The sequence below is a fragment of the Choloepus didactylus genome, chromosome 1 (genome assembly GCF_015220235.1).
Source record: "Choloepus didactylus isolate mChoDid1 chromosome 1, mChoDid1.pri, whole genome shotgun sequence".
Lineage (NCBI taxonomy): Eukaryota > Metazoa > Chordata > Mammalia > Pilosa > Megalonychidae > Choloepus > Choloepus didactylus.
This window is the reverse complement of record NC_051307.1, coordinates 195,482,287-195,505,586: the sequence shown is the minus strand read 5'-3', so window position 1 is coordinate 195,505,586 and position 23,300 is coordinate 195,482,287.

Sequence of the window (23,300 nt, the reverse complement as noted above, 5' to 3'; positions counted from 1 at the left end):
CAACTCCCCGGACCCTTCTTCCCAAGGCAACTGCTGATCTGCTGTTACTCAAAACAGATTAGTTTGCATTTTCTAAACTTTTATATTTTCTCTGACTTCTCTCACTCAGCATAATTATTTGGAGGTTCATCCACATTGCTGCGTGCATCAAGGGTTTCTCCTTTATATTGCTGAGTAGTGTTTCATTGTATGCATGTACCACAATTAGCCCACTTTTATTTATTCATTATTGATGGACATTTTATTGTTTCCAGTTTTTGGCTATTACAAACAAAGCTGCTCTGAACATTGGTATAAAAGTCTTTGTATGGACACTTGCTTTCTTTTATCCTGGGTAAATACCTAAGGGAGGAATGCCTGGATGATATGGAAGGTGTATGCATAACTTTTTAAGATACTACCAAACTGTTTTCCAATGGCATTTGTTCTAAAGCCAGTTTTGTTTGTTTGTTTTTAGATCCATGCGGGGATGTGGTAAATCTGTGAGAAGTTTGATTGTAAATATCACCTTCTTCAATTCCAAAGCAATATATGCTATGGCAGCCATTGTGCTGATATATGCAGGGTTGGTGCCCACCGGGTGCCTTGGAAAGCAGACTTTCATCACAACTCGGATAAAGAAGAGGGGAACATACGAGGAGCTCTCAGCCTGCCTGACAGCAGTGGGAAAAAACCTTCTGACCCTTGGACTTTTTGCCTTGAGGCAAATTAAATGGAAATAAAAGTGAATTTGTTCTTTTCGGATAGCTCATCCTTTTCTTGTGATTTTTTGAAAATCTGAAATGTTGGAGAACTTAGGTTAGGGTGGTTTTTTGAAGTTTTTGAGCTGTTTCCTTGATGTTTCCACTTTGAAGCTCCTGTCTGCGAATAAATTCAGCCTTTGTTTCGCCTTTCCTGACTGAACAATGCCAGTGAGTTAGAAGGAAATATCCAGCAAGGATAAGTAGTTTTTCTTTGATCCACACGCAAACCAAGCTCTGTTTAGCCAATAAAAAGTGGGATTCCCAAATGCCCACCTGGCTCTGAACCATCCACTGTATTTAACAGAACGGGCCTACAGTAACACCATCCATCTCTAACTACCCACTTCCCCTTCTGAAATGCCCCAACACAGGTGGGTTCCCTTAAAGGAGCTTCCTTTTGACAGCCACACACAACAACCAATATTTTTATCCTTCCATTAATACCTCACATGGTTTGAGATTTCTGGCACTTGGCATAATTAAGCACAGAGAATCTTGAAAGCTGCATAAATGCCTGGGATGGGAAGATATAGTTTGAACAAAGTGCTGATTTATTCTTCTTTTCAGCTATTTGTCATCTCAACAATGTGGAAGAAATCAGAGACGAGATGGTCCTGAGGATGCCTCCATCTGATTCAAGGGTAACCAGTGGGGCCCTCTGCTGTGGCCAGGGTCTCCTGACGGCCTCCAAGGAGGTAGCTGCCTCTCTGGGGAAGGCAGACGCTGCTCGCCGAGAGCAACCCAGTCCTGTGACAGTGTGGCCGGCTTAGCCCACGATGCAACAAGGAAAATTGTAATAGATCATTGGTGTCTGTGAACATAAACCACCTCACACAGAAATGGTGAACCGTCACCACAACGCTTTTTCTTAGCCTGACCTTATGGCAAATCTTCAGCGCTGTGATTTTGGCTGCAACTGGAACAGGACCTGCTAATTATTCTTAGCTTCCTGTCGTTTGGCTTTAGTTTTATTCTTCATGAGGATGGTGCTTCCTGTTTAGCTGTGTGGGTTTAACCTCCCACCTTCCCACCTTCCCACCCACTCCCGATGGTAATGCGGGTAATTTGTTTGGACCCAGCCTTCATAGGCCCTGGGGTAGAGGCCACTGACCCCAAGCTTGCGGCTGAACCTCCTCTCCTGGGTTCCCAGCAATCTCCCGATGGCAGGAGATCAACGGTGGCTACAGATAAAGAGTTAGACACAGACACGGCTGAAAGAGACATCACAGTGCACCCGCGGGCAGACTGGAGAAAGAAGGGCCAATCCCCGCCAACCCCCAGCTCTTCGGCAGGGGACGGGTGGAGGCCCCAGGGCGGCTCCCTCTTGGCTTCTGCCTCCTTAGGGATTCTGGTTGTGCTGGAAAAATAAATTGGTATTTATTTCAATCGATATTGTTGCCTCTAAACCCTCGATACTGGGCTGAATGATGCTGGTTGTCATGGCAGCGAGCAACATTTTTATTATCACCTGTGACCTTTTCCCCTCCCCTGGGAAGCGTTTGACGTCATTCTGGTCCTCCACTCTAGTTGTCTTCCTTGCCTTTTTGGGATGGCTGCTTCCTCCTTGCCCCTGACTGGAGAGAAGTTCTGTTGGTTTGGAGGGGCTGGATGATAGGTGGGAAAGATGGGGGTGGGGTGAGGAGAAAAACAGAGGGGAGAGAGGCGATAAACATTTGTGTATTGGAGGAGCCTGGGATGTGGGGACAAGGGAAGGGAAAAGGAACCAGTGGGGAGGCAGGGACAGAGAGAGCTGGAGTAGGGAGAGATGCAGGGAGGGGAGGGAAGACGCCTCAGGACGCTCCTTGTGTCCACATCCACATAAGCCCCTACACTTCTGACGGGGCCTCTGTCTCCCACCTCCCTGCACTCGGCTTGCTTCAGAGGCCCTGGCGCAGTGCCCGCTGCCTGCTGCTTTGTGGGGCAAGGCTGTCCTTTGTCCCTCAGTCACTACCACATAGCCTCTACCACATGCCCTATGGCCATAAGGAATTCAACACTGGACAAATGAAGGCTTGAGAGAACGTTCAAAACCATTTACGAATTATTGCTGTTCAATAAGACTTTGCAGGACTGATTCATGAAAATCCAGGTCACCATGCTAATCATCACCACACTGCTGTGACCTTAGATTCCTCAGCAGCGTCCCAGGGGCCAACCAAAGGGGGCAGTGGGACCCTAGGACAGCTCCGTTGTCATCTGGGGATGGTGTGGCTCCCAGTGACTAGCAACAGTGGGGAAGGAGGAATTGGTGTTCTGTGTGTCTCATGAAAGCTGGGGCCTTGGAGGAGGGGCTGTGGCTGCAGAACCCAAGACCAGTGGAAAGCCAGCCAGCCTGGGCACCCACTGAGGCTGTCCGTGGAGGTCAGTCCCCTGGTACCCATCAGGGCAAAGACAAGCAGAAAAGAGCTCAGGGGGTCAAGGGAAAAGGAAGAAAAACCATCCACAGAGCAGACATTCTGATGCCAAACAGGGAAGAAAAAACTTGGAGAGCCCTTATTCCAAACTCAAAATCTGTGTTCAACTCCTGACTCTGTATCTCACTCACTTTATCTTGGTCAGATCTCTGAACTGCTCTGATCCCCCGGTTTTTATTGCTACAGGGGGATGGTAAGAACTGTAAGGCACTTTGGTCCTGGACTGCCTCTTGGAGTAGGGATGGTGACTGCTCTGGGCACATCACAAGGGCCTGGAACCTGGGAGAATACTTGCTGGCTCCTAGAACAGGGCGAAGGTGATGGGGAGGACAGGATGAAATGAGGAAGGCAAGGTGAGGATGCCTCCAGCCTTTCTTTCCTAGGAGAACCCCACATGTGAGGCTGGACTTTTATTTCTTCAGAGATGGTCAGAGCTATGTGTGACCTCATGTTTAAGCCCAGCCTTGGGAAGAGGAAAAGGTTTACAGTGGAAAAATCCCAGTTTATGTGCAGGTATCAAATAAGGAATCTGATTCGTGCTGACCAAACTCACAGGGGGCTGATGGATAAATCTGACCACTACTTTAGACATTTGTACTGAATTCTTCAACTTCCTTGATATCTGTCAACCTTCTCTCTGTCTGAGAAAGATCAGAGCCTCTGCATGACTTATCATGTGGCACTGTCTATAAAAGAAAAACAAAAGGGTCCATTAAGCCTTGTTCTCGAGAAAGGCAGGAAATAGGACAGGGAACAGGTTTTTTGTTCTTTGCCCTTAATAATTGTAGTTTTTTGACCCAAGCAAGTGAACTTGATTAGAGAAGAAAAAAGATGAATTTCCACAAAATGAAGATACCAGTACTTTCCTCATGGATATGTTAAGTAAAATAAAATGGCCACCTGCATTGGGCATTGCCGGGAGGGACTCATTTCTGAGAAAGGATTTTCCAGAAGACAAAACACAATTGATTTGCATTGGCTTTCCAAGAAAATGGAGCAATGGAGCACACCCTACAGAACTGCAGACAAACAACACCTGGTGAGAAACCAGTTTCAGTCCAGGAGAGATAACTTACAGAATGGACATACCATACAAATATATCTACTCCCCACTTTGTAAGACCCCACTGTATAAAATGGAAACTTAACATCAGCCAGTCAGAACGTTTCCTTGCTTGCTCCCGCAGTTACCCTGTATAAGCTTCCCCTTTCCAGCTCCCTTGGTGACACTCCTTTCCCTGTGCTGTTTGGATGCTGCCTGATTCATGAATCATAAACTGTTAAAATAAACTCCTATAAATTATACATTCTCTAATATTTTATTTTAACAGATATAGCCCAGATATTAGTGGCCCCGCCCCCTGCCTGGTGGAAATCCAGCCAAAATTGGCTTGAGCCATGAAGTTTGTGGCTTTTGGGAACCCAAAGCTCTCCCCAAGATTTCTGTGCATCCATGGGGGGATTCAGGGGTTGTGGTTCCTTGTGTCCCCATCCCCCGTCCCAGCTCCTCCTTGTATGTGTCACCCCTGACTGTTGCAAGGCACAACGTTTGTCAATTTACCAAAATTTCCTCTCACGCAAAATATTTACGAGCAAAGCAGAATTTTCCAACCATTTCAGAAGTGAAAAGCTAGGAGGAGAGATGAGGCCAGGTTTATATCATAGCAACACAACTCCAACATCCAACAAAAGAGCATCTCCCACCCCACAGGCCCACACAGACATGCCCCTCACTTTCTCCCAGCCTCTCTCCATCTTGTCCTCTCCCTTTCTCCTCCTTCTCTCCATTCCCCAGATCTCTTAGAAGCGAAAATTTAGCTTTATTATTATTTACGACAGAGCAGCTTCAACCTTAATGTTCCACTTTGCTAATGCTCCCTTTATGCAAAATACCAGAAATGGACTGGCTTTTATAAAGGGAGCTTATTTGGTTACAAATTTACAGTCTGAAGGCCAAGAAAATGTCCAAATTAAGGCATCAACACCAGTATACCTTCATCGAAGGCTGGAAAACCTCTGTTAGCAGGAAAGCACATGGCTGGCATCTACTAATCCCGGGTTGTGTTCCAGCTCCTCTCTCAGCTCCTGTGCATTCTTCAAAACATTGCTCTTGGGGTGTTTTGTCCTCTCTTAGCTTCTCCAAAGTATCAGCAAAAGTCTGCTTTCAATAGCTATCTCCAAAATGTGCCTCTCAGCTGCAGCTGCTCTGAGTTCCTTCTGTTTGTGGGCTCTTTTATATGCCTCCAGTGATTAAATCAAGACCCACCCTGAATGGGTGGGGTCCATATCTTCAAGGAAACATTCAATCAAGAGGTCACACTCTAATCAAAGATGTCACTCGGGTGGGTCACATCTCCATGGAAACACTCAATAAAAAGATTCCAATCTAATCAACACTAAATGTATCTGCCCACAGAAGATTGCATCAAATAACATGTCATTTTGGGGGCCATAATACATCCAAACAGGCACACTTAAGATCTCACTTTCTACCCCAAGCATTTAATAAGTTATTTTTTCCAAACAAAGGTGGTAGCCTCCTGAAGAGGCATGCCCATGCTGCTAAGATAATAGAGTCATTTGCATTTCTTTACTGCAATTCTCCACCCCAGTTTCTCCTCCCAAAAGCTTAGCTACCATTGGTCAACTGATACTCCTTTTAGGGAAGGTTTCTGACCAAACCCCTCATTATTTCCCGACTGCTTCCAGAAGAAGCATTTACCAGCGAGGCAGGTGGTAGGAGTGCAGGGGGAAGGAAGTTCCTTTTGTGTGTGCTAGGTGTTGGCTCTTGGACAAATACTTAACCCCTCTAAGTCTCCTTGAGGTGAGGAGGGTGGTAATAACAGGTAACATACAAAGCTGTTGCAAGTAACACCATGGATGCGAAAATGCTTTGTCAGCCACGAAGCTCAGAGAAATTTATGATTGTTTACTTGTGGGGTCATGCCTGTGAGATACCAAGCAAAGGTCCACTGATTGTTAGGAGTCTTTGTGTGTCTTCCTTTCTTGGTGGCAGCAGCCACACTGATGCACTGGTCCAAACACTCTGGTACCTCTTACTCACATCCATTCAGAGGTTAGTCCAGCTGGTGAGTAGGGAACTAACAATCCTGCCAGAGACAGAGTATCCTAGACTATGGAAATTCTCTATTTGAAGGGCTTAAAAATACTTACATGCCAACATACAGCCTTTCTTCCAAGTACTTTATAATTTATAGCAAGCACCAGTTTTTTAAAAAACCATCAAAACTATTCCTCTATTTTAACTTTGTTTTACAAACAACATATTGTTTATTAGAGAGAAGGAGAGAGTGAGGGAGAAAGAACAGTCTTTGCCCCCATGCCAGTTTAGATGTATTCTATCCCCCAAAATGTCATGTTCTTTGATGCAATCATGTCGGGGCAGACGTATTAGTGTTGATTAGGTTGGAACCTATTGATTCAATGTTTCCATGGAGATGTGACTCAATCAACTATGGGTGAGACCTTTCATTGGATTATCTCTGTGGAGATGTTGCTCCACCCATTCACAGTGGGTCTTAATTGGATCACTGGAGTACTTTAAAAAGAGCCACACAGGCCCGGATGCTGCTGCTGCTTACACAGACATTTTGAAGATGGCCACTGAAAGCAGACTTATGCTAGCCCAGAGTTTGATCTGGAGAAGCTAAGAGAGAACAAAATGCCCCAAGAGCAACATTTCAGAGAAAGCTATTTTGAAACTCAACCTAGGAGCAAGCAGACACCAGCCACATGCTTTCCCAGCTAACAGAGGTTTTCTGGACACCATTGGCCATTCTTCAGTGGAGATACCCTATTGTTGATGCCGCTAGCTTGTACACTTTTATGGCCTTAAGACTATAACTTTGTAGCCAAATAAACCCCCTTTATAAAAGCCAATCCATTTCTGGTATTTTGCATAACAGTGGCATTAGTAAACTGGAACAGCCCCCTACCCTGAAAAAACCACTGTAATACTTTACTATCAGTGTGGTCATATTGTTTCTATGTATACTTCACTTGAACTCCTCCAAGACATTTTTGTGCATAGTAGGTCATGCTTCTTTAATTTTTCCAAAGTTATGTTTAAACTACCTCAGTCACTCATCTTTTAAATCCATTCACTCAACAGATATTAAATGCTGATTACATACCAGGCTTGCTTCTGAATGCTGGAGATATAGCAATGGGAGAGAGAGAATAAATCCCAGCCCCTGTCTAGCTGACATTCTGGAGGGAAGCACAGACAATAAACAAATGAATAAGAAACATGGATTGTATGGCACCTGGAGATAAAGTGCAATGGAAACATCACAGCAGGGGAAGGGTTTCAGGAGTAGTGGAGGCTGCGATTTAAAATGGGTGGTTAAGGAAGACCTGAAGGCAATGATTCCTGATACCAAAGCTGTATTAGTCAGGGTTCTCGAGGGAAACAGAACCAACAGGAGAGATCTATAAATATTATAAGATTTTATAAAAGTGTCTCAGGCTGTGGGGATGCACGAGTCCAAATTCCATAGGGCAGGTGTAAGCTGGCCACTCCGATGAAGGTTTTTGATGAATTCCCCAGGAGAAGCTGGCTGGCTGAAGTAGAGATGAAAATTCTCTCTTCTGACAGCTGAAGTCATCACTTCTCCTTTTAAAGCCTTCAACTGATTGGATTAAACATCTCTCATTGCTGAAGACACACTCCTTAGTTGATTGTAGATGCAATCAGCCATAGATGCAATCAACTTACTGATGATTTAAGTCCATGAAATGTCCTTGCAGTAACAGGCCAGTGCTTGCTTGACCAGACAACGGGGCACAATTACCTGGCCAAGTTGACATGTGAGCCTAATCGTCTCAGTTCACCCCTTGTCAACTTGGCAGCTATACACGTCACCTTAAACCATGCTTAATCTCTAAATAAAAAACAATAACAGTTATATTTTTTGCCTAACAATACTCAATTGATATGATAAGGGGATAAGATAGGGAAGAAAACAAAGATATTTGCTTTATGTGCATACACAGACATACTCATAACAAAACAAGGAAGAAATATTATAACATTACAGTCCTTTCTGTGACTAGTCATGTGGCCATCTGGAGATCTGGGGGAAGAGTATTCCAGGCAGAGGGAACAGAGGGAACAGCAAGGGTGACAGCCCTGAGGCTGCAAAACCGAATACCACACTTATGTGTAGACGACCAGAGAGGCACGCATGCACATTCACACACATGCACACAGACAAATGGGATCATATTTTATAACTGCTCCTTTCACTTAATAGTGTATCATGACTCTCATTCAAATAAATATACTTTAAAAAATAATTTTAATGGTCATGTATCATTCCATTTTGTGGTATACCCACAATTTCGTAGCCAGTCCCCTATTGTTGGCCATCTGGCTTGTTTCCAAACCTTTGCTACTATTAAAAAACTGAAAAGTCAAAAACAAAGCAAAGCTACTTGAGCTAAATTGGTTCACATCCTTGATTCTTTCCTTAAGCTAAATTCCTGAAATTGGAATTGCTGGGTCAAAGGGTAGGCATGTCTTTAACACTTTGGTTACACTTTGCAATATTATTCAGCAGATGCCATTGACATAGCTAAATATGCCAAGAACCAAGAGAATAGAAAAACAAATCAGTTTACTTTGTAGGCTGACGCCCACTGGGGACTTCCTCTGTCCTCCATAGACCCTTGCACTGTGCTGGCTACCTTAGAACTGCAGCTCACTGCGCATGGGCTGAGTGGTGGAGAAGAACCACTGGGGAGGGACGCGTAGGAATGGGCTACTGTTCATGGCTCCCAAGGGTGAGCAGGGCCCTCCCCTAGCTGGGTAGAGGTAGATGTGACGGTGCCGGGGCCCAGCCTTGATGCTCTTTCTCTGTGTCTGAACTGATCTAAAATCAGAAAAGGGACATCCTCTGGCTTCCTTTGTCATGGGATCCTCCAGATGACCTGCTACCAGGACAGCTATTTGTGGGCTCAAGAACAGACATGGTGTTTGCTTTGTCTCCAGGTCCATGGCTGGAACCTGGACCCTTGTGAGCCATTTTCACTCTCAACGATTCCTGGAATGTTTGTGCTCTTTGGATCGCATCTCTGAACAGTTGCTTAGCTAATATTTTCCATGAAGTGCCTCCAAGGAAAACATGAGCACGCACAGCCCCATGGAGGAGCTCCTGGTCATGGGAATGTTTTTTTGGTAGCTGGAAACAGAAGCTACCGAATGGCTTTTGGCTTCTGAGGGAGAGAACTGAGGTAAGTCTTACTGTGCCCAGGGCAGGCGCCTCCAGAACAGGGAGGGACATCTTACTCCCCCGGGCTCCCAAGAGTGTGGTGGAGGGGTTAGGATCAAACAGAGCTCGATTCATAAGACCTCCGTTCAAATCATGGTGCTGGCACTTCCTCACTGCAGGAATGTGGGTCAATTGCATTTCCTTAGCCAGAAACTAAGGTGACAAAACTTGGCACCTGGGGTTGTACAAGGGCCTAAGCGGTAATGCGTATACACTTGGCCCATGGTAAATTCCCAATGAGATGTTACTATAGCATCAATCCTACCATATCAAGACAATCAAGAAGCCAGAAAAGAAAGTCCAAGAAATGGATAAAGAGGCCATTGGTCATTTTGCCATCATCATTCAAATATTACATACCAATATGTCCCCAGGGACAGTACTTAGTAAGTATTTGATGAATGAATGAATGAATGAATGAATATGGGCTAGACCATGCCAGACAGGTAGATAGAAGCAAAGGTGAGGAGCTGGTCCCTGGAAAAGCTAAGAAAAACCCCATGACAATAATAATAGTATTAACAAAAGTAGCAAATGATTACGTAACACTCTATGCAGGACACTAGACCCCACCACACCCTTATTAGGTGGGTGTTCCCCCTCCATTTTACCAAAGAGGAAACTGAGGCACAGAGAGGTCATGTAACTTGTCCCACGGCATGTAGGCAGGAAGGTTGGAGCAGCATCCACATCTGGATCCCAGGATGGGGGGCTCAGTCCTAGGGATGGTGGACCTGAGGATCCCCTGGCTTGGCTAAGGTGGTGGGCAAGGAGAGTGAACTCAGGTCGGCATGGATGGGGACAAAGATCCAGTCTCAGAGAGATGGCATTTGCTCACCCAGGAGAGGAAGAAAAGGCGAAGTGAAGGAATAGAGCAAAGCCGGGAGGACTGGGAAGAGCCCATGGTTTAAGCCTCTGAACAGTTTCCTCTGCTATAAGGTAGGAGAACATATTTATGCACAGGGTGCCAGGCCCTGTTCTAAGGGTGTCATGCATAGTAACTCATTCGATCCTCATAATGACCCTCTGAGCCAAGTACTATTATTACCTCCATGAGGAAATGGAGGCACAGAGAGGGTAAGTGATGCTCACACAGCCAGCGGATGGTAAGCAAGGATTTTCTCCCAGATGGTTTCACTGCACAGGCCACAGCCCTTCTGCAGAGCCATTCTGCTTCCAAGTCAGGCCCCCTGGGGGATGGGTGACAGGATTGTCCACAGGTTAGCACGTGTTTTCTGAGGATCTACTCCATCACCAGCCTGCTTTGGGTGCTGGGGAGACAATGATAAACAGGATGGGGGTGTCGCCTTCAGGATGAGAGCCGGATGCAGCCGGTTGCTCAGCTGGGACTGGGTTACGTGCGTGGTCTCGCCATGGTTGGTTTCTACTGGACCTGAGCCTGGAGCTGCAGCCCCTCAACACCTCGAGGATGGTGAGCCCCCAACGTGCCCCACTGTTTGGGGTTGAGGAGCACACTGCCCTTTGTAAGATGATCCAAAACACTCTGGCAGGCTGTGTGCCTCAAGGTTTGTTCAGTCGTGTTGCAGTTTGTTTTCATCACTTTGGATCATCGGGTTGATGATTTTTAGCTAGAATGACAATACACAACTATTTAAAAGATCTTTATGACTGACAGTCTTACAGGGGAAAAAATAGTGTTGTTATAAATCTGAAACTCCCCAGACCACAACCTCATTAGCCATTATTTTAAAGCTTGGGAACACAATTTTGTTTCTGTGAGGTTTCTTGGGGACATTTTTATGACCCCTATCTAAGCACATGCAGGAAAATACCAGGAGCAGCAAAGTCGTCTCCACAAGGCCAAAGGTGCTGGATGGGGGAGCGCTGCGGGAGCTGGGTGGGGTCACCGAGCCCCACAGCAGGTCAGTGAAGCCACCTGCTTCCCAGTTTACTTGGACCTCAGCTGTGAGTGCCGAGCCCAAGCCTTGGCCAGCTGCTGGGGTGTGACCAGACATGTCAGCTGTGACACCTGCCATCTGTCCTGGCCTTCCTCGGGGAGGACACTGGCTGGGTGAAGGGTGTCCCAAGGAAGCCTGCTCCATGGCTGGCATGACACACATGTGTGAATGTCATTAGAGCTGCCTCCCTCTAGGTTGTGACCCAGGCATCCAGGAAAGAGACCATGAGAATCCCTGGAGAGGTGGCCCATCCTACAGTCATAAACTTCTGAGAGTGGCTGCTGCTGGATCTGGGTCTCTGACCTCTGTTTCAGGAATGCCTCACCATCCTTAGATCCCACAGTGTTATTCCCAGAGCATCCTAGGCTGAAGCGAGAGACCCTGCCTCCCTCCTTCCCCTGTTCTGTCTCAAGTCCTGGCTGGAGCAGGCTGGGAAAGGTCCAGCCATGGGCAGCTTGGGCAGCTGAGTTTCCTCCCCTAGGTGATCTGAGGGTCCAAAGGGCTTTTCTGGGCTATAAAAGGACCACATGTGACTCATCATTCCCAGAGAATAGCTCTTGCTTTGATCCCAAGACTGTGCACAGGAATGTGGAGCACTTGTGGCCTTTGACCAGCCAAACACCAGCTAGTATACATGAAGTACAGCTGCACTGACCTTTGCTTTCAGGAAGGCAGTAGAAATTGGCCATCTGTGGGCCGCATCACCTCTTTAGGCCTCAGTGTCCACGTCTGCACCTGGGGACAGGGGCTTTGATTCTTTGGGGGATGGGGCTTTCTGGCTCCTTTGGTTTTGTCTTGGATGTCTGATTGGATGGCTTAATGCCTAGCTTATCAAAATATAGTCCCTGGACCAGCATATCGGCATCATCTTGGAGCTTGTTAGAAACGCAGATTCCTGGGTCTTCCCCAGATCTGCATTTTAACAATATCCCTGGGTGATCAGTGTGCACATTAAAGTTTGAGCAGCTCTGGCCAAGACTTGGCTGTTTTTAAACCTGGCTGCATGTTAGAATCACATGCATGTTAAATTTTACAAAATGCCAATGCCAGGGATACCCCAGATCAATCAAAAGAGTAATCTGGGGGTGAAAGGTGGGACCTGGGGAGTCTGTATTTATTCAAATCTCCTGGGCATTCTAGAACCACCATTTACAGCTTCCGTATACCCTCTCCTGTCTTCCCCTGGGAAAATTGAATCAGCAGTTTCCTTCCCATGCCTTTGCACTACTGACTCTTGCCTTCCTTTCCTTCTGCTTTTATCAATGGACTTGTTTTTCCTTCTGTTCTAGGTGGAGTTGGGAGGAAACCCCTTAGATCTGGAGATTACTCAGGCCCATCAGCATTGCCCAGGCGCTGGCTACCCCCCACCAAATTCCCACCTTGGCCTTGGTTCCAGTCACAGGGCATGCCTTGAGAGAGGTGCTGGGTACACCTGGAGGGTGTCAGATGCATCTTGAGAAGGCCTAACTCATGACCAGCTAGCTCTAGTAGGAGAAAAGCAGGTCTGCCTAAAGTTCAATTCATGGGCATGACTGGTGACCTCCCAACCCGCAGCCCCCCCACCAAACTGGCTTCAGGCTCAGGTGCCATAGGAACTGTTCCTGGTCTCCATCCGGGATAAAGAAGTGGCAGTGAGTTCCTGCCAGGGCCTGGCCATGCCTCCAAGGACCCCTGTGGGGCTCTTAAGCTTGTTTATGTGATAGGGCTAGATAGAAAAATAAGGACCAAGAGCAGATTCCTATCTTCCTTGGGACTTACTTTCTCTATGTGAAGATAGAGCCTTTCATTGTTCTAATCAAGGTCAAACCTGGAGATATGTGAGCCAAAGAGAAATATGGGAGTCTTGAGGGAATGGTTGAGGAGACCAAGCTTTGGTTCTCAGAGAGGAGGACCGAGATGGTTTGAAGCTGTACACACCCCAGAAAAGATCAAGTTCTTAAAGCTAATCCATTCCTGTGAGTGTAAACCTATTGTGGGTGGAACCTTCTGTTAGGTTATTTCAGTCAAGGCATGCCCCAGGTGGGTCGTAATCCTGGAGCCCTTTATAAGAGCAGGAAATAGAGAGAAAAGCCAGAAGCTAAGAGAGAAGGAAACACACAGAAGCTCAGAAAGAAAGCCACAGACAGAGCAGCCAGAAGCTGAAATCAATGAAACTGGGCAGGGAAGGACCAGCAGACATCGCCATGTTCCTTGCCTTGTGACAGAGGAGTCCCGGATCACCAGCAGCCTGCTTTCAGGAAGAAGGTATTGTCTTGATGCCTTGATTTGAATATTTTCGTGGCCTCAGAACTGTAAGCTTGTAAGCTAATAAATCCCCATTGTAAAAGCCAACTCACTTCTGGTATATTGCAATTCAGCAACTTGGGCAAACTAAAACAAGGGCCTAGGATGGGGCTTGGGCAAGATGGCTCCAATCCCTGTGGCCTGTTCGTATGTGCCATGTCCTTATCACATCAGCCAACATTCGCAGTTTGTCTTGTAGGGTCCCATCTAATCTAATCTAGCTTTCTGCAGGGCTGCCCCTTCTCCTCCACCCAAGTCTCCCCAACATATAGGAAACTTTTTTGCAGCTTCTGTTTCCCTCCTGAACTTCTTCCCCTATCTCTGAGCCCCTGGAGGTAAAGAAAAAGCAAGGCAGCCACTTGTGGGGCCCCTGAGATTGGGATTGACTGCAAGCAACAGAAATTGATCAGCCCTTAGTTGACTTGAGCAAAAGAGAAATGTATGGGAAAGACAGGAAAACAGCCCCAGAGAAAGGCATGAATCGGTTTATGAAGTGATTTTCATATTTGTGCAGCTCCACCAAGATTGAAATTCCTGGGAAGAGGAATGGCCTAATGGGTTGGGGTTAGTGGGGGTGCTGGGCTGACATTTCCACTGATGGTGGAAGCATTTCCCAATGGAAAATTGTCAGGTAGGCAAAACAACTGATTTCATCACAAGGTCATTGCTCCTTGGAACATTCTGGAGACACTTTATGCTGATAAAGGGAGGGAAGTCCTGCTATTTCTGGTCTTTGAAACTGCCAGTAAAGGGGGCTTGGCTTTTAGAATCCCACTTGGCCTGAAGACTGATATTTTTACTTTGTTGGTGTATCTACAGTGATAATGCCTTTCTTAATGGATTCAAAGTGTTTCACATCCCCTGACTTATATTTTCCTCAAACTACTTGTTACAGAGGTGAACAAGGCATATTACTCCCATTTTTCAGGTGAGAAAATGGGGACTAAACAACATTAGTGGCAAGAACCTAAAGGACAGGCCCTTTCTCCTCCTTCTCGGACCGAAACCAAGACCAGAGGAGCTTCTGGCTCCTTCATGTGCCTTGGTTTCCACGATGAAGATGATGATTATCAGAAGATTCCCTGGCCATGTCTTTAAAGGGGAAATGCCTGCCTCTGAACTTTGAGAATTCATCAGCTTTCCTCTCAGATACATCTCTCATAGTGATGATGCCAACCACCACACTTCTTCCTTTCCTTTGGGGAATCATGGAGTCTCGGGTTTGTGAGTGTGTTTTGCATTCCAGTTACCAGTGACTGCAAGCAACTTATTTTGGGAATCCGAGGTCAAATGTTTGTGCCTGTTTGGGGTTATTGATGTTCCAGAGAGCTCCCGGAGCCAGCCTGGTGCTGTCCCAGGATGGGAGAGGCCCTTATCCCCCGGGCTGGCAGCCCAGCTCCTGCATCAGGTACAGGAATCAGGAGGTAAATGGTTCTGAATTATTGTTTTGCAAGTCAGCAGTGAGTTTAGACTTAATTTGCTATAGGCTCTTGTTGTCTCTCTCTTGACTGCCACAGTCAATCCAGCCGAAGGAGATATTTGCATTCCCTCTGCCTGTTGCCCTTATGTCCTTCTTTCTTTCTCGTTCCTTTTCTCCTCTTCCTTGGCTTTTCTGCCACCCTCCTTTTTATGCTCCCTAATCCTCTTCTCTCTTAGAATCCCAGCACTGCCACAGTTTCCCCAATCCCTGTGGGTTGGAGTCTTAGACTCTAGCCCATGGGGAGGTGCCTTAGCAAGTGTGCATCACATATTATCTATTACACAAGCGGTAGTGTTATTGTTATTGTTTGGGTAGGCTATCATAGAAAACACACGGACACTGGGACAGGCTGTGGGTTAAATCTTCCTCTGCTGTTTGACTTTGGGCGACTTGTTTGACTTTAATGGGCTTCAGTGCCTCATCTGTAAAATGCCTAATAATCACAGCTCATCTGCTGTGTGGGTGAACAATGTAAGAGATCACAGGTGTAAGGGCTGGCCGGTGTGGGTGCTGGTCACTGCCAAGGCCTCCCCTGCTATGCTTCTTCCTGCATTCTCCTCCCACGCATCCCTGTGCCCAGGAGGTGAGGCAAAGGCCAAGCAAAAAATGCAGAAATGTTTCTGCTGAAATGTGTCCCTTCATGCCAGGTCCCAGGGAGCCCAATTCCTCTTCTAGTTTTGTTCTCACTTTTTGGTTTTCTCATGTAACTGTCCTGACCCCTTCCCACTGGGGCAAGCAACTGGGGTTGCTATTGATGGAAAAAAAAAAACATACCTGCCCCCCCCACCCCCGCTGAGAGTCATGAGTGAGAAGCCCCAGCTTCTGCTTCCAAGGCTGTGGTTTAATCTCCAAACAACCTGAGCAGGGGTGAGGAATAAGAATTCAGGGCTGGCAAGCTCCAGGAAGGAAATGTGAAAAAATGCAGATAACAGTGTTTAGAGCCAGGCTGGTACCAGCTCGCATCCTGAGTCCTTGTCTCCAAACTCTATGACCTTGCCTAGTTATTTGTCTTGAGTCTTGGTTTTGTCTCTGTAAGGGATTGTTGGGGAGGATTGAAGAAGATCATCTGTGAAAACCCTCTAATACATAGTGGGTACACAATAAAGCCCCTCCCCTCCCCATGAGCCCTACCCAGGGCCTCGGCCTGAACAAGCAATGTCAGCAAACACTGACAAGGGGCTCGCTGCTTGCCAGGGCTTTTCTAAGTGACTTATGTTGTATTCCCAGCACAACTCCCCATGGTAGGCTGTACTGTTATCACACTCATTATCCAGGTAAGAAAACGAAAATGGAAGCACAGAGAAGTTGAGTGACTAGCTCAAGGTCAGCTAGCATCTAGCTTGCAGAGCTGGGAGTGACTGTGGCCTTTTGCAGCTTGGTGCACAGGAGCTTTGGAGGAGGGATGGGAGTCCCACGATCCAAAGTGGACATAGGGCTCTGGTCCCTTCCATGGACCCCTGGCATAGGGAACCCACAGGGAATGAGGAAGTTGCTGTCAGGCCAACCCTCTGGAGCCAACTTCTGTTGACCCCCACCTTCCTCCCACTTCACTTGCTTGGCCATACTTTACCAGGACTGCCACTCTTGTCTGGAGCTCCTTCCAGTGATTTGATTAAAAGATGGATGAAGTGAGCAGGACCAACCTGGATCTCAAAGGTCAGGAGGCTTCCGGCCACAAAGCCTGAAGCATTTTTGCTTTACCTGAAATCATTTTTTCAAACATGAAAGGGTTAATTTAGAATGATCCAGGGCTCCAACTGGTGAAGAAAAATGTATTTCAAAAGCCAAATGCAGATGAAACAGATTTTGCCTGTGCAACTCTGCTGGGCTGCCTCCTGGCCGGGACGTTACAATAGCTCAGGTTGGGCTCTGGCCGCCTCTGTGCACGTGGTCAGGATTTCCCATGCCTCCAGCTCACCGTTTCCTCTCTGCCTCTGAGCCGGTGCCTTCGTTCCTTCCTCTCCCTCCCCCCACAACTTGTGCAGGAATGTTCTGGGAAGTGGGAGCCTTTAGGCTCCAGCCAGATAGGGGTTCAAATTCCAGCTCGGCCATTTTCCAGCTATGCAAACATGGGCAGCAGATTACTTCTCTGAGTGATGGGTTTTCATCTGGAAACTGTGAGAATACATGACAACGATTTAGCCTGGAGCCTGGCACAAGGTAAAGGGACATCAGTGAAAGCCAGTGGGGACAAGCCTTTCACCCAAAGCTAAGTGTGGGTCTGAGACAGACAAAGTTTGTCTTTAGGGCTCCCTGGCTCACTTCCCTTTAGTCTCTCCCCAAAGCCTTTCCCCCAGTCATGGGATTTCTCCCACTCTCCAGTCAGCCTCTGACATGGTTGGGGACCATCTCCCTACAGAGCCTTCTGTGGCTCCCTTCTACCCAAGACCAGCTGAACTGATGAACTAACCTAACACTTAAAGGACTGAGGACTTATCTTACCAGGGCCCAGGATGTCCCTCGGCCAGGATCTCCCAAATGCCTTGGACCAGGAGCTTGCTTTTGGCAATGCTGCCGTGAACCATGCCATGAAAGAGCAGCAGAGGGTCCATGGGGGAGGGATTTGTCCTTGAACTTGAAGTCACACTGCTTAGGTAAATCCTAGGCCAGCCTGAGATCCATTACCTCTACCATTCCATGGCAAGCAGCGAGCCAGGGAGAGGACGAGCTTCCCTAGAGCCCTGTAGGCAGAGCACCCTCTCTTCCTCCTCTTCCACCCTCCCTCCCTTGGGGTTGAGGGCAAGGATCCAACACGGCACCAGGAGTCAGGGGTCAGGGTTCAGCCCTGCTCTGCTCATGACTCATGAATGACAGAGGGCAGCTCATTAACCCAGTCTTCTGGCTAAAAGGCTATCACAGCATGTGGCTATCCCTGCCTTGTAATGGTGACTCTGAGGATTAACGAGGGAATGAGTGCGAAGCTTTGTGAATGGGAGCTATGCTGCCCTGCGGGTTCCTCTGATGATTTGACCAAGCTGATGAGACATGGCCAAGGTCAAAGTTCTCTTTATGTGAGGTTGAGAACTTGCTTTAGTTTCCTAGGCTGCTCAAAGCAAATACCATGAAATGGTTCGACTTGAACAATGGGAATTTATTTGTTTACGGTTAGAGTCTGGGAAAATGTCCAAATCAAGGCATCATCAAGGCGATGTTTTCTTTCCAAAGACTGGCTGCTGGTGATCCTTGGCTCTTCTGCCACATGGCAAGGCACATGGTGCTGTCTGCTGGTCTCTCCCCTCTCTTCCGGGTTTCTTTGATTTCAGCTTCTTGTTTACGTGGCTTGCTTTCTCTCTGTGTACGTTCCATTTATAAAGGACTCTGGTAAGAAGATTAAGACCCATCCTGAATGAGTGGGTCACACCTTAACTGAAGTAGCCTCATCAAAAATCCTTCTTACAATAGGGGCACACCCACAGGAATGGGCTAACTTTAAGAACATGCTTTTCTGGAATACATCTGGCTTCAAACCACCACAGGCCTCACATGGCAGGAGGCACCTGTCCCGGCTTGGTGTGGTTCTGAGCTCTGCTTCAGGGTCACTGTCACCAGAGAACGAAGACATGTGTGAGTGGGTGAACATGCTCCCAGCTCAGGCCACGTGCCTGGAGTGTTTACTGTCACCGGGCAGCCAAAGGTTTTAGAACCTTCCAGCAGCAAAAACTTAGAGACTCAAGAGCACCTCTCAGGGCTGGAGTGAGCATGACTGTTGTCCTATATCTTCTTCTGAGATGCTGCTTTTCAGAGTTGGTTCCACCTGTTTTCCAAGGTCAACTTTCCTATGACATTTAGTTTTGCTATCTTTCTTAGTGAAAAAACCCGGTGACACCACCTCTGGGATACCAGCGGCTGAGGCTGGAGCTCTGGAAGGGCAGGAGGAGGGGGAGAGAAGCAGCTAGGGCAGCTGGTTGTGGCCCTGTGTTATGGAACCAACTTGAAGCAGCCACTTCCCTTGGTGTCTCGGCTTTTCTGGCTAGAGATTTGGAGCTTTTGTGGAGAAAGATCTGGATGGTATCCAGCAGATTATCCTAGAGAATCAGACTTGGGGTAGAGCAGGTTCTTTCAAGCTCAGTTTTGTTTGACTAGATAATGATTCATATGGTACAAAAATCAAAATAATGTAAATTGGATACAATGAAAAGGCTTGCTCTACCTCTGCCCTGGTCCACACAGATTTTCCCACCATCCCCCCTTGAATAAACGACTTTTATTAGTTTCTTGTGTATACTTCTAGCATTTCTTTGTGCCAGTACAAATATGTATGGTCATTCTGCCTCTTCTCTAAATTACACAAAAATTAGCATATGGTATACCCTGTGGATCGGTCAGGGTCTCGGTAGGAAACATGTAGCAGACTCAAGCTGGATAACTGGGCAGGGTTTAATAAAAGCACTGCTGGCAAATGGTCATGATGTGGGGGGAGAGCAGGAATGGTGCTGTGTCCCAGGGCCGCTGACTGCCCGGAGCCCTGGGCCTGCAGGGGTGAAGGGAAGGAGCAGATGCTGGAAGCCAGAGAGAGGATGAGTCAGAGAGACAGAGAGAGAGAACCATGTGGACTGGGCTCTAGAGAGAGACAGCCTGCCGCAACCCTGCAGGGAGGGAGCCAGGGAATAAACCGGCCAACCTCACTGCCCTCCCACTCTCTGGATCTTCTGCAGTGCCTCCATTGGCCAACCCTACCAGAAGTCGTAGGGCAAGGGGGCCTGAGGATGTGGTCTTTGCAAATTGGCCTCCTGGAACCAGAGCGGGCTGGAAAAGCCTGTGGGTGACCCTGGAGTGACATATGGAAAACGCACAGCACACCCCTTCAAGGACCTTGCTTCTTTGTTCACCCAGCAGCATGTCCTGGAAATCGTTCCGTATTATGTTTCAGTATGGATTTTTAACATCGTGAATGTTCCACTCCTCACCTTCCCACCCACTACTGCCACCAAATTTTTCCAACGACTGCTGCCCACCACTGCACAGGGTATTACAGCGTGCCGAACTAACCAGAAGGTCCTGGTGTCTGCTAGCCTGCTGGGGTAAACCTTTCCTTCACAAACCAAATGAAAATCTCGAGTCCCACTGCACATCCTGTCAGCAGTCCAGTGCTCTTCTAGACCCTTCCACGGATTTCTGGGGAGTCGCATTCTCCTTGCAGCATAGTGAGCCCCTCATGCTGTGCTCTGACTCCTGGCCTCCCCCTCCCCTCTGGCTCCATGGCCATTGCATCTGTCCTCTAGGGGCCCTGTTTGCAAGTCACAGCTCCCCACCCCCACCCGGTGTCTGTATCCCGTGCCCTTGGGGTTTTGTGACAGTAGAGGGGTGTTATGGCATAGAACAGGAGCCCATTTAAAATTTATGAAGAGACCTCATTGCTGGCAAAATTCACTCCCGGTCCCGCCTCAGGGAGCCCTTTCTTGGCCATCTGTCTCCTGGGCTCAGGCCACTGCCACGTTGCTGGAGCCTCCCTCCCACACTGTCTCTATTTCCTCTCTCCCTTGAGTCTCAGCCCCATACTGGGCTGTCCTCATCCAATTCTGCTACTCTCCACTTCTACTTTCTTATACAAAGCCATTTTGCTCCTGTTTGCCTGGGAGTGTCCCACAGTCTGGTTGCAACAACTTGTTCTCTCAAACCCCTTGTTCCCTCAGGCTGTTTTCTCTCCACCTGATTCCTGCTGAACCCCCAGATCAGTGCTGTCCGACAGAAGTATAATGTCAGCCACAAAGGTAACTTTAAATTTTCTATTTAAATTAAAGTTAAATTTCCTATTTAATTTTTAAATTGTTCTGTTTAACCCAGTATAACCAAAGTATTATCATTTCAACACATACTCACTATAAAAATGATAAATGAGATATTTAGTTCCGATATTTCATAAGATATTCTCAATCTGGTGTGTATTTTACACTTAACAGCATATCTTAATTCAGACTAACTCCAAGTGCCCAATAATTTCACACGTGGCCAGTAGCTGCCGTATTGGGCAGCACAGCCCTAGAATACAGAAAGAGCTGCAACTAGCTTTTTAGAAGAAACCAGACTTCCCAACCTCTACCACGCGGGTGCACGCTCATGCCAACACCCCCTATTTTGGTGCTCTTTCTTCTCTTGCTGTGCAAGACTATTGTGTCCCCTTGCAGCAGGCACAGGTGTTTCTGGAGATGAGTCATGCTCTTCTCCCCCAGTCCCCTGAATCTTGGTCTCCTGTCCAAGAGAACACTGAGGCCAGGGCTACCACTGCCACTGCTGCTGGAGCTGCTGGGGAATGTCGGCCTCGGCCCCCAGGCCCCAGGCTGTGGTCCTCCAGGTGCCCAGTGGCCTATGGCTGTGGGTTGTACTGAAAGCATTTACCTCTCAGCACCAGAGAGGAAGACACCAGGCTCCTCGACTCCCTGCCACGCTTTAGCAGTGGGGCCCACAGCAGTGTTGTTTGAGCCCCAACTCTCCCTTTGGGAAGGACCAGTATCTAAGGCAGGCAATCTCTTGTCCTCCCACTCCCTGCTCTCTCCCAAGCACCTGTGCAAGCCTCCTTGCCTTGCCCCATTCACATGCATTTTTACATGGAGAAAAATGGAAAGAGAGAGCACAGTGCTTCCCAAAGTAAGACATTGTTATAATAACCCTATTATTAGAGACAATGGTGAGATGGTCCCATAGTCAAATACATTTGGGGAGCACTGAGTTAAGCAAGCAGGTGTCTTAGCTATGATTCCAAGCCTCAAATATCCTAGTGTGTATCCTAATGTCTATGATAGGCAGCACTTCCCAACTTATTTTGGGAAATACTTCTTGAGTGGCCTGTGAAATAAATAAAAATCTCTCTTTAAGTCTGGTTAGACATATCCCCCCTTCCTGGGGAGGTGCAGGACTTTGGGAAAGAGTCCTTGACTAGCTGTCCTACCCCAGCCCCAAATCATGCCCCATATGCTTTTCAGGGGCATCACGACTCCCACCCCCTGTGTCTGCCAGTTCTGGGCAGTCATTTGACTGATGTGGGGGCTGAAGCCCCCAGACACCCTACTCAAGACAGACTCTCAGAAGGCACGAGCCTCGGGATGGTGGTGTCCTAGAGGCCTTGAAAACAAGCTCATTCTGCCATTTGTTTATCTTATGGAACTTTATTTACTTTAAATCATAGACATTAATATAGGCTACTTATTAACATTTGAACAATAACTCTTCCTTAACATCACCCAATCTCACTGCCCAGGGAGAGCTGCTATTACTGGTTTGGTCTTTAACATCCACTGTTGTCCATGCATTCATTTCCACAGGTATGTCCTGATGGAAACAGACTGTGTTTGTGGGCTTGTTTTTGGTGTAGCACACTGTATGTATTGTTAGGCAACTTTTTCGCCACTTATTAGCATGTTTTAGAGATCTTTCCATGTCAGTATGTATCAGTATTTCATTGTTTTCAACCAAACCGTGTAATATCATAGTATTTATTTGACCATTTCCCAACTAATGGACATTGATGGTGTTTCTAATTTTGTGCACACAGGTGAGGATTTCTATAGGATCTGAAGCTAAAAGTTTTAAACAAAAGTTATGCATTTAAATTTTTAAATAAATTGCCAAATTGCCCTCCAAAATGATTATGCCAATTTACACTCCCACCAGCAGTGTGTGGAGACCCCATTTCCCCAAAACCTAGACAACTCTTAGAATCATCAAACTTTCAATTCTTGGTTAATGTGAAGGTGAAGGAAGGCAGGAGACCAACATGTTTACAAGCCAGCGTCGTGAGAGGTAGGCTCGCAGACTGCCAGGGAAACAGGGTTAGCAGAGAAAATGTAAGGAGACTTCAAAAGCAGTGCAATTAATAGCCCCAGAGAAGCTGAGGAGGACATTCTATCCATAAAAGAGCTGGGTGATATGAAAAGAGAAGCAATTAGAGATACTGGAAATGAAAGTTGGATTATCAAATTTAAAAAAAAACCCTCAATGATAGAGGTTCAATATGGCTAATGATTCACTGATGTTTACCTCTCCTCTTCCCCAAAACCTATTGAAATGAGAGAAGAAATATAGAAATAAAAATCGAATCAGAGTGGCTGTGGACAGCTAAGAGCAGCAGGAACAAAGTCCGGAAGATTAAGGAATTTCTGGTAAGTATAAGACAAATAGGAACAGATTGAAGACAAACAGAAGCTGTGAAGCCCCAGAGCTGAACATGCATT